This window comes from Apus apus, chromosome 2 (assembly GCF_020740795.1).
Source record: "Apus apus isolate bApuApu2 chromosome 2, bApuApu2.pri.cur, whole genome shotgun sequence".
NCBI classification, from domain to species: Eukaryota; Metazoa; Chordata; class Aves; order Apodiformes; family Apodidae; genus Apus; species Apus apus.
Window position 1 is genome coordinate 63,038,152 of NC_067283.1, and position 14,475 is coordinate 63,052,626.

The 14,475-nt window shown below is 40.6% G+C and overlaps 1 protein-coding gene across 3 annotated transcripts in view; it reads right to left on the reverse strand.

The window, feature by feature from the left end:
- Positions 1 to 14,475, reverse strand: part of E2F3 (E2F transcription factor 3) — a 43,895-nt gene that overhangs the window by 13,214 nt on the left and 16,206 nt on the right. The window lies entirely within an intron of this gene.

Sequence of the window (14,475 nt, forward strand, 5' to 3'; positions counted from 1 at the left end):
ACAATGTTTCTTTACATTGAAAGCACAACCACTACCTTTATTTCATATTAACTATCACATGTGCATTAAAGCTGCCTACATAAAAGTGAGGTGGAGCCAAAGCAGTATCAGGGAGATGGTGGCTGAAAATCAGCTCAAAGGAAGGCTGTGTACATCTTGAATAATAACAATAATGGATGAAACTGTTAAACTGTGCAACAGACAAGCTACAATGAAAACCACTACCAATATGAATTTTGTTCCTAGCCAGAAACACAATCTACTGGCTTTGGAAACAATTCTATACTCTGCCATGTTACTCAGGTTACTGACATTAAATCTGGGGATACTTGTTATCCTAACAATAGAAAGAACATTACTGGGAAGGCACAGGAAAAACAAGAAAAAAAAGTTTTACATCTAATGAAGTTTAGCCAAATAATCATTTCTAAAGAATGTTGTTTATTCAATTAAGCAGAATAATTCAGAATGTTTTATTTGCTTGCTCATTAGATTTGCCTCAAAGGGTTGGACCACATTCTGCTCCTTAGTGAACCAAGATGAAGTAATAAATTCAGCTATGGAGTTGTAGACAGATATTTCTGTATTGTGGATTTAGCGTATGCATTTTGTGTCTGCAACCAACAGAAAGCTCTAAATAAATTAACTTCTATGCATTTATTTATGAATAGCTAACTAATACCTTTGTAATGGACTCTGCAAACCTCAAACTTACTAAAATGCAAGTTAAAACAGATGAAACTTGTATAAGCCCACAGTGTTAACAGCATGTAGACAGCACCCAAGCCACTCTTCTCTGTATTTGCTGTAAAGGAGCAAGGCACTAATTCATGGGTGACAGAGCAAAACTGAACTGTCTCCCTGCAGCCCATCAGTTGCAACTTCTGATGGTGTGAAACATCTCTGCTCCTCTCCCTGAGACATCGGCTCTGTAATTCAAGGACACATTTTAAAAAGGTCAACTGTTAACAAAAGCATCCAGCTAATATGTTTAGCCAACGTAATTGGATTAAATTAAGATTAGAGCTATTCCAGAGGGAGAAATAAATTTCACACTTTTTTTCAAGTGTTTTTCCACCCTGAGAACTGTAAGAGAGAAGGAAGGGTGAAAAGGGAACAATTCAGAGCACGGGAAGACTAGGCCAAAGGGATACAATTAAAGATAAAAGAGAATCTCAAAACCAGGTGTTGAGGAGGGGAAATGCTAAAGACCTAAAATCAAGAGATTTGCAGCAGCTCTCTCCAGCAGAAGAGAAACTCCAATTTGGACTACACATCAAAACTTTTTGTCTCGACTTGTTTGCAAGAAATGAACAACAATATTTTGCCCTGCTTTTGTGGTTAAACACAACTTTCTCCTGTGAACTTCAAATAAGCAGGTTTAGTAGTGAGAGAACATAAGCAGCAGCAGCACAAGCCCATCTGTGTGTGCTGGGGGTGTGTTATAAAAACATGCTCCTGTCAGTCTCACCAGGGTACTGTACCTACGGGCAGTGCAGGACTATTGAATGGCTCCTGGAAAAATGCCAAACAGCAGACATAGCACTACAAGACAAGTTATTTTGTAGGGCATGAAGCATACAGAAAACCTGAGAGATCTAGATTCCAAAATATTTTGGAAGAATTGAAAAGAGCTTGGTGAAGTTAGAAGGAGGCAATTTTAGCAAACCCTGGGGAATGTTTAATTTCAGGCCAGATGTTCCACGTCACTCAGCAAGTGCTCTCTTCCCCTTCCTGTTTTACAAACGTCGCTACTGATAAGATGCAGGACTGAAGTGGTATATTCTCTTAATTTCTTCTTCCCTGACTTACAAGCCAAATACTTTCTAGTGCCTTTTTCTTTGCACTAGAGATCACGGGTCACTCAGTTTCTCTCTCCCACCTCCAAAATTATTCATAGTGCTTTCTGATACAGACTTCCCTTCAGAAATGTCAAGATCCATGTTCAGCAACTGGCAGAATCAGTGACCCTTTAAAAAAAAAACCCTTGCTTTGCATAAATAAATTCATTTTTTGTACAAACTTGTATAATTGGTCTTTATTTGCATTGTTTGAACAATCATAGCATGCATAATCTTCTGACACAGTATGTGGGACCCACTAAGTAGCAGCAAGCCAAAGGACACCAGCACAGAGCATCCCAGTGATAGGGCAAGATTTGAAGCTAAGGGTCTAAAAACTTCTCAGCAACATGAAACTTGAGTTCAATAAATGGAAGTCGGATTCCTCAAGAGAATTGTGAAGGAATGATAAAATGCACAGGGCAATGAGACAGATAAAGTCACAAATTGATACATCCAGCAAGAGACAGAAAAGCGTCTTATTGAGCTGATTCAGACATATGCCCAACCAAGACATAAAAAAAACGTGGCATCAACTGTTTTGACTTAATTTTCTCTTCCAATACTATGAAGAATTCCTGATATAGATACAATCCACTGTTTGGTGCAGACCACTGAAAACAAGTTGCACCTCTACTCCTATGTAGTTATGCCCCTTAGCTTCTATCCCTTTTTTAAAAACAAAGAAACCCAGAGGTACCACAATTAATATCAAAGGCAAACCCACAAGAATGTCTTCATATGAACACTTGTCTCTAGGAAAATAGTTCTAAAACTCCTAGGATAAGTTAAGTATTTTCAAGTAGGCAGGACCTGATGCAATTCACTTTACAATACTCAGTCTCAGAGATTAACTTTTAAGAAGAGGTTGGAGGCAGGTATGCTTACAGAAGACTAAAAAAAGAGCAAAAATGTTTTCATTCATTGAAAAACAAAAAAATGGGAGTGGAAAAGATGCCAAAGAGAAGTTATAGCGCATTGCCATTAATAGGCTATTTTGACTTCACAGCTACCTGGGTCTAACAGGTTGCTGCCACCACCTCTTCTCCTGCAAGCTCCCTCCATCCCTGCCCTCTCTCTGTTCCCCTGCTGCCTGACCAATGTGTCTTCATCAAATGCTGCAGAGAGCTAGCTCAAGGGTCACAACCACAGAAACCTAGTCCTCCTCCAAAACAAAAGTGACGGGTTTTCTGCCAGGTTATCCCTTCTGTGGGTGACTTGTCTGCATTTGTGAGCTGCAAAGCAGGAGCAGCAGCACACCTCTACATCCCCTGGGGCATGAGCTTGGTATTCCAGGGACTTCACTTTCATGTCACACAGCAACCAACTTCAGTTCCTGGGGAAAGAAACGGGCACCAACTACAATGAAAAAAACAAAAGTCAGAGCATTACCTTGCAAGAGCATAACAGACTGCGAAATGCCCAGTGTTAGGTAACAGCCAGCACAGGGTTTTGTCAAAATAGCAGAGGGAAGCGCCGTGGTGGGGGATAGCCAGCATCAGTTTTTGAAGACTACACTGTGTCAAACCAAAACCTCATTTTCCACAAGGCTTATATTTCTAAGTCTGAGGGAAGAAGCAGTAAAATGTCCTCTAATTCTTTCCAGTGATAAAAATACGGAACATAACTTTGCCCAACTATGCACATTGAAATTTTTCCTGCTCAATGTCTCCCTCAGCGTTATTACCAGACACATGACAGTTGCACTGCTTGCAAGAGTCAGACCTAAGAAAAATTACATTACCTGTGCTACCTTCTGAAAACCCTTTGCTGAAATATTCCTGCACCCATTGGGCTTTGGCAGGCACATAAAATTTGACAGAAGGATGAACTGCATTGGACATATTCTATTTCCCTCACAATGCCAAATTTAAAAACACTTGGAAAAGCACAGTCAGTACATTTTCATTACAAACATCAAGAGCCAAATTCCATTCCAAAATGCAAGCACCACAGCTCTTGGGCCTGCCCAGGCTACACACATGCCATCTCCTGGGAGGTCCTATCCAGGATGAGATGCATCTAAGTCCTCCATTTCCCTAGCAGGCATTCAGGGTATATTACAGCAGCAGCAGCAGTCTGATTTATATACAAAGGGACAAAACTCAGAATGAGAGCCAAATTAACCTGGGGTGAAGCCTACTGAGGTGGGGACAGAAGATAAAATAACTTATTCCAAATAAACAAGATGAAGAGCTGGAAAGAAACTCCAGTTTAGGGTTGACTGGGCAGCAAAAATAAGTTTGGAAATGACCAAGCATAGCAAGGAATAAATTGTGTGTATTAAGTGATAGCTGACAGTGAACTAAGCAGCAAGCCTGAGAAATGTGTTGTAGTGCTCAGTTTGTCTCTGTTGGCATCTCAGAGGGAGGACTGAGTTGGGCAAGTTAAGCAAGGGCAGATGACTAAGCCATGCACAGTCTCTAGAAGATATTACAATTGCTTGGGGCAGATAAAATAGCAGCTTTTCTGTATGTCACCACAATGCTGATATTACTGGGGAGGGGCTGCAAGCCTACCCAGAGAACACAGATAAATTTTGATCACAGTGAGGAAGCCATAGCACAGACACTCCACCAATCCCCGCACAGGTCCACAGGCTTTCTTCTACATTTTCAAAATGATGCAGCCAATTAAAAATTCAATTTAAAAGTTGAGGTTGTGAGGCATGAACTCTAGAAAGCTGTTTCAGAGGTCAAGGGCTACAGAGAAGAAAGCAAGCACCTTACATGAAAGGGTAAATTAAGCTGGAATTTGATGAGGAAGGAAGGCAAGAGAAGCAGCAAAGAAAAAAAGACACCTTTGGGTGAATGCATAGAAATATTCATACACTAAGGAAATTTCTCCACTGAACAGAGATACAGGCTGTGCATTTTGAGCATGCTTAAATGAACAAACCCTGGTATGTGGAGAGCCTTGAGTCCCCACCAGGGTGCTGCACCCAGCTGAGGGCATGGCAAACACCAGGGCTGACACCAGCAGCGACTAAAAAGCAGGGACTAGTGCAGAAAGGCAAGCAGAGGAGCTCTCATCAGGGAAGTGACTGAGCTCTGCAAGTCAGTTCACCATCAAAGAAACACCTGAGTCAGCAAAGAGATGCAAGAGGAATATCAGAGTTACTGCCTTCAGACTTCGAGTGATAACTCCTAGTTTCACACCTATTTCAGCTGAGCAACAAGGAGACAAATTTGCAGTTCAGTCTCCTCGAAGCGAGAGGTATTTCGGGCTTCCATGAAGAAGTATTTACTCCAGCAGTCTACCCACTGATACCAAGAATTTGGAACATGCTACCCTTGGTTTCAGTAGTTCTGACAGTATTAAGCTATTTAAAAGAAGTTTAAGAAAATAATAGGAAGATAAAGAAATAGCTGGGAATTAAACTACTTGCATGTAGCAAACAATAAACTAAGTATGTCCTTAAAGAAAGAGTTCTAAAAGTCCTCTCAACTCATCCCAAAAATATTACTTTTCTGTCAAAAGTATGCATTCCCACATCACCCTACACAGAGAAACAAGACCAAGAATGGCACTTTAGTGAAAACACTACCTCAAGTTTTACACATAGCCCATTCATTAGACCAAGGTAAAAACATATAAAAAGACACACTAGATAGTGCCTTTGTAATCAAATACTTTGTAAAACCAATACAAGGAAGAACAGGAGTCTGATGTATTGCTACTTATTATTCAGCACTATTAGTTGAGTGATAAGCAGCTAGTATTTAAAGTAACAGTTATAGAAGCATTTTAAAGCAAATGAAAACACGGCTTACAGAAATCATCCTGATCAATCTACTTCAACAAAAAAGCCCCAAATTTTCTTCTCAGAAAATGGCAACTGTATCACAAGGAAGACAAAAAAATCCTTTCCACTATACTAATTTGTGTTTCCTAAACTATCATCTTATTTTTCAGCTTACCAGGTATCAGCTTATCATAGCTTTGACTGAGGAAAATTCTTCTCTAGCTCTTACATTGAAATTATTAATTCAGGTACAGTCAAATTGTTTTTAACGTAGATGATATTAAAATGCCTTTTTTATGCCTTTATAAGGCTTATAATTCAATAAGAGGCACCTCACAATTACCAAACTAAACTACATTCTGATCATCTGCAGCCCATCCCCATTAGGCATTTGACCCTGAGAGTTGAAGGCTGATAATGTTACTCTGGTGAAGTTTCTTTCAAGGTCTAATTAAACCATCCAATGTCACCACTCTGCTATTCTGACAATTCCCTCAGAAGTACCAGGAGTGTCAAAGAAGCCATGAACTGTAAACACTTAAATATCAAACTGTAAGACTTACATATAGCTCAAAAAAAAAGTTAAAATGTGGGTGGTCAAGGTTCAGCAGCCAATTCTTATTTGAAAGTGGGACCCAACCCAGAGGAACATAGCCATAGCTTTCTATCTTCAGGTTGAATATGCAGAAGGAAGTGTCACCTGTGCCTTCCAGTCATCACTGCAGAGCATCACACAATGCCATTTTTAACACCCACTGAAAGGAATACTTTAGCTTTCTAGTGTGTTTAACAGTGGTCTCATGTTAGCAGCACTGTGCATTGATGCCCTTCACCTCACCCCTGATGTGGCAGTTCACACTTCTCTCATCTCAGTCTTGTCTGAACAGAAGAACATTTTCAACCACTATTCAATGTAACACAATGACCTGAACCAAATCAAGAAAGCAGTGAAACACAGCAAAGAAAAATGGTGGTTTCTTCCTAGACCTACTGCAGGTAATTTTTTTTTCCTGGAGACTTGTGATCTCGGGGTACTCACCACCTTCAATTTTCATTCTGCTATCTTGTGAAGAGTTGAGCTGCCAGAAGGTCAGAGTACCTCCAGGTCACCACCACTAACATAACTCAGACCCTGAGGTAAGTTGACAACTTGTTTGATGTTATTCCATTTTCTACTCATCAGTCTACTTGGATGCCATGGGATCAGCCTACACCCTGCCAGGCTAGCACTCAGTAATAGTAGCTGCTAATAAAATGAGCAGCTTATCTTGTTCTCCTATAGTAGTGCAGTACTTCATATTTCCTTTGCACTAGAAGGGGAAGGACATTACAACAGTTGTGCAAGAAATAAACCAAAGCATAAGCCACACTTCAGCCCTCAAACCAACAGAATTACACCTATGCTGCACAGGAAATGAATCATCTGAGATCTTTCTATTGCAATTTTTTCCACCAAATATGAAACAATTACTTCTTCCTGGAAGCAATGTCCTTGCACTGTGCTAAGCTTGAAGGCTCCAGTTACCACTTCATGTTGAAATATGAAAAGCTACTTTCAGGAAACTGCACCCTGTTTTCATCTTAACTGCTAAACTGGACAAGGTGAGGAGCACATGTGTCTCTGAGCAGTCCTGAAAACAGCTCCACTTAACAGCTACTCCCTCACCCCAATGGCAGCAGAAGGCTGAGCTGCACCTGCTGGGTGAAGGTGAAAGCTCTGGAAACAAAAATTCCAGACAACATACTGACAAACAGCCAAGACTCACATGCAGAAGTGCAAACAGGCTAACCAGCATTTGGGGGGAGGAATCCTGACTGCAGGTTTTTGGGGTGGCTGGGTGCAGGACTGGTTCCCCCACCAGTGAGCACGGCCAGAGCCACAGTGACAAGGCTAGCCCTGCCACCTGCAGGCTTTAACACCAGCCTGGTCCTACAAATTGATGCCAAAGCTACCAGCCATTTGCCTACCTCCATTCCCAAAGACACCACCTCAGAAACACTGCTGGGATTTTCAATTGCAGTTCACATCAGTAATTTCTCACCACAGACATCCTTTGAAGAAAACGACTAGGCCTGATGCTGAGCTTTCAAACTGATGGCAAGCAGGTGAGGGGCAGGATGTGACAGACTGGCCATGTAAGAGACTTCTTGGTCTAATTTCTTTGTACTGCATATATATGTAACAACCACACTGACACAGGTCCCCTTTTAGTGTTACCCATCAAGATCAAGGAAAGCCAAGTAAGAAAGTGGTATTTTAACTTCAGACAGTGTGTGATACGGTACCACCTCTTCAGATGTCAGCAGAGCTGCTTGTGGTATTTCAACCTTTTAGGACTTGCAGCTTCCTGATGGGTGAGGCTAGAATTGAACTGGATGGAGGGAAACAAAATCTTGCTTTTCATTTTAAGATTGATTTTAAAAAAACCCAAAACAACAAAGCAATCAGTCTAAAGTATATCCTAGATATTATTTTGTCTTTTGTATTTAAGGACTATTTTTAAAAGTATTCTTTTAAAAGCCATTAACTTCAATATAAGATTGTGATTGGATTAGTTCCACTGACTGGCTTCCACTTTGTGTGGAAATTAGAAGCTACTTAAAAAAGAAAAACTTTCAAACACTGTCAGTTGTCTGCCAAACTGTCTATTAAACAAATAAACCCCAAGAGGAGGGAGGAAGGATATTAAGGGAGGTAGAAAATCAGACAGGATGAACTTTCTTGGAGTAAATGCCATAAAATATCAAACAGGTTAAAAACTAAAGTAGTAATGCTCTGGGCATGATTTAGGAATCAGGAGAAGAGTTACTCTTTACTTACAGAACATGTAGAATATAGTGATAAAATTCTCCAAGATTATAGATTTGGTAAAATTTGATCCGTACAAAATGAAAAGGGAGGAGCACTCGCAAAGCCATGCCAGTGCTATCTCAGTGTAAGTGCACTGTAATGATGCAAGATTGGGCTTGCATCACCAAGTTTGCTCACTAAATTGCCAGCCTAAGCCACAGCATCTCAAGCTTTGTTTTCCTTGGATACAGGACACTTACAAGAAAGAACAGCATCTGTGGAATTACACCAGTGAAGTTTCTGGAGTGCAAGTTTTCCTGTCTGCACAGGTCTGCGGTTCAAGATTTCCCACCCCGGCACTCCAAGTTTTCCTGCACTCCACACGGAATACCTGTACCAAGTCATACTAGTGCAGCGCGAAGGGACTGCATCTCTTCAGTCACTGACAGGTGATTCACAGGGAAACAATTAACTTGCTCATCCTTTCAAAAATTAATTACAGAGAGCATCCATAGGCAAACACCTGAGAAACTATAGCAGAGCTACAAACTAGAAGGCAGTAAGTTTTAAGTACTCAGGCACACGTTAATGTTATTATTGGGTATTCGTGCCCACAAAGGAGAATCCTTTCTTAAAAATAGTGAACACCAATCTTGACTCCTTATTTTTAATTCACTGCCTGAGGCGTGATGGTTCTGACATCTAACTACTTGTTCAATTAATGTAATTAGTTATGAAAAGTCAGATCTGAAATAGCAAAACCTTCTATTTTGAAGTACTTCCTTAACCTAGTTCCGTACAAGTATGGAAACATACAGCTGGATTCCCCCAAAGTAATAAATGTACTTTGAGTCCATTTAGGGTGATAAAAATACTGTATAGATTCTAAAGGACACTGTGAAAGTTGACAAAAAAAGTTTCAGAAGTCAACCAGACCCAGATAAGATGCAATTATTTGCACTTACAGAGTCAGATGATGAGAAATAACATAAGGACCTAAGCAATTACTACAATACAGGACAGTTCTGCAAATTACAAAAACCGTGGGGTGTTTCAGGGTTACTTTACGAAGTCTCAACATTGTCCCCAGGAGATTAGCCCTGAAAAGTTATATTTGCACCTGCAAGTAACTCTAATGATGACTTTGCATGGAGAATTCAATTAATCGTCCACAAGAATGGTGAAAATGAAATTACTAGTATCACATTGAAAAAAATAATCCTAAGTAACCTTGAAGAAGGTAACACAAACTCCTCCACATAGCAAACTTCAGTTACCAAGAAAACCCAAAAAACCCCACACAAAAACAAGTGCCCAAGAACCAGGAAACATGGCTTACTTACCCAAAAGCAACTATTCCTTGAAGCAGTCAGAAACAAGGGTACAAATCAGCAGAAGTCAAAGAAACCAATGAAAGCATTTAAGAAGAGAGGTAATCATAGAGAGCAGGCACTCAGAGACCCCACATGTGGGTGGTCTGACAGCTCCCTTCATCCCAGATCAGGAGCCAGTACTGCCATCAGGTTTCTTCACAGTACATTTGACTACAAAGTGAACCTCATTTTCACCTAGCCTGGGTTTCTAAACTCTAAGGACTGATGATTTCCTCACTCCCCAGGTCAAGGTAGGCAGCTGTTGCATACATTCTTCTTTCAGCAGTCAGTTTGGCAGCAAAGAGCTTACGTGGCTGAAACAGCACTGATAGCAGAGTTCTTAATGTTTTAAATTATGTGGAATGTCACCAAGAACAACTAATCCACCAAGCTTTCACCATTATGCACATCTTACCTTGGCAGTATTTTATCACTCCCATCAGCTACACCAAGGAGCAGAACGACCTGGGAGTGCTCGCAAAACGAAGATAAATTGTTTTGTTCAAATGGCAAGAACTACTTGCTTGCAGTGACAGAGAGGGAATGAAAACAAGACAAGACGACAAACACCAGTTCATGAAAAAAAGCTAAGGAGCCTTGGTAGACTAAATATTTTTTACATCTAGATAAACTCTGTCATGCCATGGATGGGGGCCATCTAAAGAAATGATGTGATAGCCTGATTTACAGAACAGCATCCCAAACAGATGTGTCATCAGAGAATAAATTTATAGGGGAAGAGAAATTTGCTGTTCTTTCTCACATTATAAAGAGTATTTCAAAAAAGTATGCCTTTTGGCTCTAGTGAAGCAGAACATCTCAGGTCATGGAGTCAAACAAGGACCTGACTGTGTCAAAACTGACCCACATCAGACACAATCTGTCCATTCTACTTTGTCTTCTTTATGATGTATTCCCTAAACTAAATACCTTGAGATGAATTATCCAGAAAAATGAACACTACCTTTAAACTCAAATTAAAAAATGAAATAACTTCATCTTTTCTCTCTAACCTGCCCTTTGATCAAATAAAATAATCTTACTTTCTAATATGACCTCCTACATATCACAGGCCACTGCATTTATGCTAGCTCTTATGCAATTAGTAACATTAAATTATTTTGCAGCAAGGCTAGGAAGATATTGTCATGCAGTTTTAGAATCTCTGCTATGAGAAAGCTAAATGAGCAAGTGTCTTTTAGGAAGGACCAGAAACAGTTGCACCCACCCAGCAAAAAGCAGGCAGATGGACTTGCTGACCTCAAGGTTGTTCAGGGCTGAAATTACAGAGCATAACTCTGCAGAGAAATTACTAAGTGAAACATTCATTCTGTAAAAACTTGAAATTATTTCCCCCTCACTTAAAAGAAAAAAAAAAAACACACAAAATTTCCACTTTGAGTTTGCAGCTTCAGCTTTCAGTAGTAAGTTTTCAATGTGCTCAGCTTCACAAATTAAGAAATCCTTTGGTACCAGAATCATCTCACAGAGTGGCTATGGTGGGAAAGGACCTCTAGAGATCATGTAGTCTACCTCCCACTGCTGAAAACGGGCAAGTAGAATAGGATGCTCAGAACTGTGTCCAGCTGGGTTTTTACTATCTCAAATTACGGAGACTCCACAGCCTAAGTGACCTATTCCAGCATTTTACCATCCTTGCTGTAAAATCCTAGGTTTAAATGGGATTTCTTGCAGTTCAATTTGTGCCCACTGTCCTTTATTCTGTTACTGGCCACGACGGAGAAGAGTCTGGCTTCATCTTCTTCAGTCTCTCCCATCAGGTATCTATACCTCTTCTCTCCTCCAGGCTCAACAGTCCCAGCTCTCTCAGCCTCTCCTTGTGCATCAGATGCTCTGAGGCCTTAAAAACCTTTGTGGCCCTTCAACTGGACCTCCTCCAGGGATGTCCATGTCTCTCTTGTACTGGGTGGTCCGAAACTGGACCAAACAAAAAACATGTGTCTCACCAGGGCTGAGCAGATGGGAAGGATCATCTCCTTCGACCTGCTGCAGCCTGGAAGGTCATCAGTGGTCTTTGCAATAAGAATGTGTTACTGTCTCATGGTCAACTTGATGTCCACTGGGGTCCTCAGAGCTTTTTCTGCAGAGCTGCTTTCCAGCAGGTTGGCCACAGCCTGTCCTGATGCCTGGTGTTATTCCTCCCCAGGTAGAGGACTTTAGTCTTTCCCCTTTGCTGAATTTCATGAGGTTCCTGTCAGCCCATTTCTCAGCCCATCTGGATGGTAGTTCAACTATCAGCTGTATCAGCCACCTCTTCCAGTTCTGTATTTTGCATATCAGTCAAGTAATCATTAATACTAATTTCAAAAGCAAAATATTACTTCATGAAGTTGCACTGTGGGGCATTTCCTTCAGACATCAAATAATTCCCGCTGCCCTTTCAACATCATTTTGCCTTTACGAGCACTGAACTGCGTGTGTCATATTTAAGTATCAGTTGAATCAAAACTCTTCACTGAGGCAAAAGTATCCCCCTCCTGATCCCTGTACATGCCAAGATGCAAGCCTCAATGCCATGGCTCCTCAGCATTGCACTGGAAGCTGGGGTGCAGTTGCTTGTCCACTACAGACTTCTCAGAAGTGCTGCCTTCCAGGATACAGGCCCTCTTTCATAAGGCATAGCTTGCATTCCCCCTTCTCTGGCATACAACTTTGCCTTTGGCTGTATTAAAGACGCAGTGTGTTTGAGTGTGCCTATAGAGCAAGTTGTGAGAGCCCCATTATCATTTACTGCTCTCCTAACAATTACTATCAGTAATAGTTTTTTTGTTTACTTCTGGGACAATGATGAAAGCACTCCATAGTATTGGGATTAGAGCAAATACTCACTGGAATCAATCAGAAGGACTTTCTTCTTGTCACGAAGCCAATTTTTCATCCAGTCATACTGACAGTTACTTTTTTAATCAAAATGAAGTATCTTTTCTGTCAGCGTCATTCACATGTTGGTGAGCTACACCTTTCTTATCTTTTAGATTTTGGTTAGTGGGGAGGAAATGCAGGAAAAGAAGAAAGGTGGAGGTTGGAAGAGCAGGCTGTTGGATACTGCAGGTCAACATCTTAGGAAACACCACAAGCACTCTTTGCAGTGCTCCATCCTTATAATCACACACTATGTAAACTCTACAGAAAGGGTTATTTCAAGACTGTTGGACATCCCAAGTTTTAGGGAAATCTTATGGATGTCAGAACAAGACTGGAAGGCAGAACATGAGCAGAGAGGTAGAAGAGAACACCTAGGATGAATGCAGAGACTTCTCTATTCATGAGCTTTAATTTCTATTCATTCCAGCCTGAAGTTCAGAGAAAGCCCATGTGGCTTCTTGCACTGCTGCATTCTCCCTCTATTCCCTTTCTGCTACCTGCCTTGCTGTGCAGTTATTAGAACTATCCCATAGGCAATGGACAGCTAAATGGGATTTTCCAGAAGCCCGGAGAAGTGTTCCAATGGAATCTAGCACAAAAATATAAAACTATTAAAGGCTGCAATAAAAATTCCTTTCTTTAAATAGATTTCTCCTCTCTTCAAAGTTATCTACTCAATTCAGGCTCATGGCTTCTTTCACAAATGTACCTCAATCCATTCAGAAGATAAATGATCATATGATTTAATCGTGCCTTCTTCACAAAAACCCTAACTTTCTTTCTTATGATCAGCACACCTTGATCCTTTCCATTTTCAAATGCAGCCCCACTTGTGAGTCACGGTTGCCTCCTCTCACACACACACTTTTTAGTTCCTCCTTTTCATCCTTTTCCTCTTGTTTTAGTAAAAGCTGTAGGTAGGGCAAACTAAAATAGCAAGTTTCACAACTGGACATGAGACATCCTTAAATTTAGATCAAATGAGCCCTTTCAAAGTACACAGGATCTTTCCATCCAGACAAGATTTAGAAAAGCTACATATAATTAGGGAAAGGAATAGGATCAAAAATAGCCTATGTATGATGGCCTTTCTCAACAGTATGTGGATAAAAAGAAGGACAGCCTTATTCTCTTAGCAGCAGGAGGAAGGCTAAGACAGCTCAGGGCAGCCACAGGAAGCTCCCACCAGTATGCAGACTTCCTAGTTTGCTGAAAAGCCTAGAGTGTGGTCGATTCTTAAGGAAAAAAAAAAAGGCCTCATTTTCTACACTAATTATTTTCACAACCGTCAAACTGTAAATCCAAGATCACCCAAAAAAACTTGACGTTTCACCATCTGAGGTTGCAGGTTTTTCTCCAAGGTAAAATAAAAACACTTCCAAAACATTTTTGGAAGAAACCTCCTTTGCCAGTCATTGGTTTGTCTTGGAAGTATAAAACTCAAAAATACCCAAAAACCTATTGTCTTGCTTTGACATCTATAACTTCTACTCTCTCAACAGGCGCCTGTTCACAATTGCAGCAAGACTCTTCTGACTCCTGACTTCCCTCCCACGCTCTGCACTGGCAAGGAGCCCTCACATGCTCTACACTACCTTGGAACAAGTTCTGCAGCACAAGCCTATGCTTTCCACAGCAAACTGGAAATTTTGTGTCCGCTTCAGGTAAATATGTTTAATTCAATTAAATACAAGAAAGTAAATACGGCAGAGCTACAGCTTTCCTTGTGTAAAAAGCTGAATTCCAAAATAAATAAGAATGCTACACAGCTTTCACATTTTACTGTACTGCAAATGTGTCAATGCACAATGGTGTTAAAGAAAGTATAGGAGAAAGATG